Below are 5,445 nucleotides of genomic sequence, written 5' to 3'. Positions count from 1 at the left end.
TCCTCCAATGTGATTCATACCTGATTCTCAGTGACTGAGACAATCCATGACTCTGAATCCCTCTCTTGATTAATCCCAGAATACCTGCAATCCATTCCCTGTGGACTGTGTTGCTTAAGTGGCCAAGTTTTAAGCCATGTGATCCACCAGCACAGAACTGATGGGACTAGAGTGGACACTGGATCTAACGGCAGCCAATCACCAGGCTGGCCATGGAACTGGGAATTTCAGCTAAGAATTGTGGAGAGAATTTACCAGTGGAACTGAAAAAAATAAGGATGCCATGAGTTGGAATTAGGGCCATGGCAAACCAAAGCTACTTGCAAGCCAAGTTATGAATGGGAAATATATAGAAGCGAAGAAGCCAGTTATTGGAGGTACAAAAGAGGAGGAGATGCTGAGAATAGTCTTGAATGTTCCTGAGTTTTCTAGCTCCAGCCCAAATCTGTATATCTTTAAAATATGCCCCTCATTTTCTTCAGGGCTTCCAAATAAACTGATATACCAGCTGATAGTACCCAAAGATTAGAATCATACCGTCTCGTCCTAACAGGAGACACTGAACAGAAAATGTGGAGCCTGGCAGGAAGCTGACCGTGGGTGAAGAGACCCTGCTGAGATCCTTTTCTGGCCACACCTGGCAAGCTGCCAGCCAATGAACGTCTTGGTGGCTCCTCGGGTCAGCCCCCCACCCCAATACACACACACACACACACACACACACCCCCAGGTGGTGGAAGCCAGAATGCAGCCAGCCTCTGTGGGCTGAAGTTTGTTTCCACAGTTGGCTGGATTAAGGAAAAAGCTGAACCGGCGAGCTTTCCTGGGCCAAAGAAATGCCAGACACTGAAGCTGGCTGAGCAGGTGGTCACTAATCTCACTTTTAAGGATTTCTTGAAGACGGCAAGCCTCACAATCCAAAAAGAACAAGGACAAACCAAACTGCGACCCTCCTTTGTAGCCAGAGGGCAGAGGAAGAAGATCTCTGGGTGCAAGCCTCTTCCTCTCCCTGGGCCTCAATTTACCCACCTGTACGAGGTCTGTCACATGGAGTTAGGTCTGTCAGTTCTCTCAGGTCCCGATGACACCTCCAGACCCAACTTAATGCTGTAACTGTCTGATGAGAGAGCTCATTCCTGCCTTGGTGCTCTGGAACCCCAAACAAAAATAAACAGGCATGGCCACCTCCTCCACTGAAATGCTCCCAAGGCTGAAGCTTGCAGGCGGGAGGGCGGGGGAGAGGGCAAAGGAGGTAGGAAGCAGCAGGGTCTGACCCACCCACCCCCTGCTCCTGGGTGAAGATGCCCCAGGAGGCGAGGTCTGCCAGCCTGCCAGAAGGTGTCTGGCAGCAGCACCAAGAGGCCTCATCCTTCACCCAAGTTGCTGCTGCTTCGCAGAAGGTAAGGGCTGAAGAGGCATTACAAGCTTAATTATTCTCCCAGGAGGAGGAGGCTGAAATTGAAGTCTTCTTCCAATAGGGAAAACAGAAGTTCTTCACCTTGTGCATGTATCATATCCCAGGAGACCAAGTCTCTCTATCCCATTAGGGTGGGAAGGTGGACAAATTCAGTTTAAAAGGGTATTTTTGGCCAGGCATGGTGGCTCATGCCTGTAATCCCAGCACTTTGGGAGGCCAAGGTGGGTGGATCACGAGGTCAGGAGTTCAAGACCAGCCTGGCCAAGATGGTGAAACCCAATCTCTACTAAAAATACAGAAGTTAGCCAGGTGTGGTGGCGTGGGCCTGTAATCCCAGCTACTCGGGAGGCTGAGGCAAGAAATTGCTAGAACCCGGGAGGCGGAGGTTCCAGTGAGCCGAGATCGGGCCACTGCACTCCAGCCTAGGGGACAGAGCAAGACCATCTCAAAAAAAAAAAAAAAAAGTGTGGGGGGGTATTTTCACATAATTTTCAAGTCACCAAATCTAATAATAAGGAAAAGGCTAGTCTGGAATGAAAGGAGGAGGGAGGGAGACAATGAGAATGAGAATATGACTAAGCCACGGAGGGAAAGAGCTGGAACGGCTCAGATTCCCGAGGCTGACACTGAAATTTCCTGAGAGGGGCGCCGAGAACGGCCCGAGGGTCTAGAGTGGGGCTTGGACCCAGATTGGGGGAGATCAGAGAGGCAACTCCTTCCTGAACCTTCTCGAGAATGCCTGGGCGAGATGCAAGTCCAGGCCCTTCTCTAGGGTCTCTTCCCAAAGACTGGTTCGGGTGGGGCAGTGGGCTCTTTTGCCTCCGCCTCCCTCCCGCCCGCGGCGCTCCAGCTGGCCCTTATCTCCTCCTTGCACGAATAGCAGTGCCACAGACGCCCCACATGACTCCGGGAGCCCCACGCAGGCCAGGAATCTGTCCGAGTCTGCGGGCACCCTCCTCTCTCCCCGCAAAGGACTCGCAGGGATCAGGAATCGCCCTAGCTGTTGCTGGGATTCGGAGACAGTCTGCTGGCCTCTGGAGGGCGCGCCTCCGTTGGGGGCTCAGCGTCCCCATCTGCGAAGTGGGGACAGGTGTGTGTCTGGGGAGATCTAATGAGTCCTGCCAGGCTGAGAGCCCCCGATCCTGCCGTTTGAATTCCAGGGTCGCGGTGGACTGCACGGCGCTGCCGCCTCTGTACGGTGGCGCGTGGAGGCAAAGCGAAAAAGGGGACGCCCCGCGCCTCTTTTCCATCCTGGAAAGGAGTTGGGGTGGTGCCTGGCGCAGAGGCGATGCGCTCCGGGGCGGGGACGGCCCTCCAGCGCCACCGCGTGCCTGGACTGGACTCGGGCGGCCGGCCCGGAAGAGACGCGAGGGAGCCACAGCCTTCCCAGCTACCGCGAAACCAGAACCACGACGACCGCAAGTTTTTATGAAGGGAGCAGCCACGAACGCCGGAGCTGGGCGAACTGGTGTAATATGAGTAAGAAAACGGCAGCTAGTGTTCATTTGGCTTTATGAGGAGCCCATTACTCTCCAGTCCTTTTCTCATTTAAACTCTAATAATAGGCCGGGCGCGGTGGTTCACGCCTATAATACCAACACTTTGAGAGACCTAGGCGGGCGGATCACCTGAGGTCAGGGGTTCGAGACCAGCTTGGCCAACATGGTGAAACCCCGTCTCTACTAAAATTACAAAACTTAGCTGGGCATGGTGACAGGCGCTTGTAATCCCAGCTACTGGGGGGGTGTGGGGGGTGGGTGGGTAATAAAAGACAGGGGAATTGCAATAGAGAAAGAGTAATTCACACAGAGCTGGCTGTGCGTGAGACTGGAGGGTTTTATTTTTTGTTTTTTGGTTTTGTTTTCTCTTTTTGAGACGGAGTCTCACTCTGTTGCCCACAGGTTGGAGTGCAATGGTGCGATCTGTGCGCACTGCAACCTCCGACTCCCGGGTTCAAGTGATTCTGCTGCCTCAGTCTCCTGAATAGCTGGGATTACAGGCATTGCAGGCATGCACCACCACTCCCGGCTAATTTTTGTATTTTTAGTAGAGACAGGGTTTCACCATGTTAGCCAGGCTGGTCTTGAACTCCTAACCTCAGGTGATCTGCCTGCCTTGGCTTCCCAAAGTGCTAGGATTACAGGCATGAGCCACCGTGCCTGGCCTGGAGTTTTATTATTACTCAAATCAGTCTCCAGGAGCATTGGGGGAGCAGAGTTTTTAAGGATAACTTGGTGGGTAGGGGGAAGCCAGTGAGCCAGGAGTGCTGCTGATTGGTCAGAGATGAAATCACAGGGAGTCGGAGCTGTCTTTTTGGGCTGAATCAGTTCTTGGGTCCAGGGGCCACAAGATCAGATGAGCCAGTTTATCGATCTGAGTGGTGCCAGCTGATCCATCAAGTGCAGGGTCTGCAAAATATCTCAAGCACTGGCCGGGCACGGTGGCGCACGCCTGTAATCCCAGCACTTTGGGAGGCCAAGGCAGGTGGATCACCTGAGGTTGGGAGTTCGAGACCAGCATGACCAATATGGAGAAACCCCATCTCTACTAAAAATACAACATTAGCCGGGTGTGGTGGTGCATGCCTGTAATCTCAGCTACTCAGGAGGCTGAGGCAAAAGAAACGCTTGAACCCGGGAGTTGGAGGTTGTGGTGAGCTGAGATCACACCATTGCACTCTAGCCTGGGCAACAAGAGCGAAACTCTGTCTAGAAAAAAAGAAACAAAGAAAGAAAGAAAAAAGAATCTCAAGCACTGGTCTTAGTTTAGGGAAGGTTAGAATCTTGTAGCTTCCTGCTACATGACTCCTAAACCATAATTTCTAATCTTGTGGCTAATGTTAGTCCTACAAAGGCAATCTAGTCCCCAGACAAGAAGGAGGTCTGCTTTGGGAAAGGGCTGTCTTTGTTTAAACTATAAACTATATATATAGGTTTCTCCCAAAGCTAGTTCAGCCTTTGCCAAGAAATGAACAAGGACAGCTTGGAGGTTAGAAGGAAGATGGAGTCAGTTAAGTTGATCTCTTTCACTGTCTCAGTCATAATTTTGCAAAGGCAGTTTCAAGCTGAGATCGCACCACTGCACTCCAACCTGGGTGACGAGTGAGACTCTGTCTCAAAAAAATAAAAATAGAAATAAACTCATAATAATCTTTGAAGTGGGTACTACTATCAAATATTAGTTCCATCTCACAGAGGAGGAAACTAAAGTTTAGAAAGTCTGAGCAACTCACTCAAGTCCTCCCTTGATGGAGAAAGCTGACCCACTGAAGCCCCCAACAATTTCCAACTGGACACTTGGAAATGTGGGGGTAATATTCTAGTTTACCATGGAGCTGAAATCATCCGGGCTTTAAAGACCCTCCCATGCCCCCGTTTGTGGTTAACTCCTGCGTCCCTGCTCCAGGGAGTGGCCTCCACCTCTCTATTTTGAAGGAGAATGATGTCCATGGCCACCAAGGTCAGAGGCCAAAGGACAGAGCTTTTCTCTGATGCCCAGGAGCCTTGGCAGGAAGAGTGCTTGGAGACTTGAGAGTCAGAGATTGGGGAAAGCTGGGTAGTCAGGAGCTTCCAGAAGGGTAGGAAAAATGCCAGGTTACTCAAGTTCTGGGCCCTGCTCTGCTTCCAACTGGCTATGTGATTTTTGGGCAAGTGCCTTCTCTTCTCTGGGTCTCAGTTTCCCTCGAAATGGGAGGATTCTTCCAGAAGGTCTGATATCTCTTCCCTTTCCCCACCTCCCCTTACCTCTCCTATACAAACTGCTCCCCACTGCCCCACCCAGACTGGCTCTAACATTCTAGAAGCCTTGAACTGTGGTTTGAAAGTCCCAGCTGGAAGTTGCTGCCCATCTCTGAGGTTCCTCCTGAGCTCTGGGCCCAGGGCTTTAGGTCCTGCTAAGGTATGTGGTCTTGGCAGGCTGGAGAGATCAGAGGGGAGGAAGGCCCAGTGCCTCTGAGACAGGCCTCAGGAAGGCCTGCATTGTGATGACCTCATCCATTCTATGACATCATCCTCTCACCCACCCTTTCT

This window comes from Rhinopithecus roxellana, chromosome 16, assembly GCF_007565055.1.
Source record: "Rhinopithecus roxellana isolate Shanxi Qingling chromosome 16, ASM756505v1, whole genome shotgun sequence".
NCBI classification, from domain to species: domain Eukaryota; kingdom Metazoa; phylum Chordata; class Mammalia; order Primates; family Cercopithecidae; genus Rhinopithecus; species Rhinopithecus roxellana.
Note: the sequence above shows the minus strand (reverse complement) of the source record.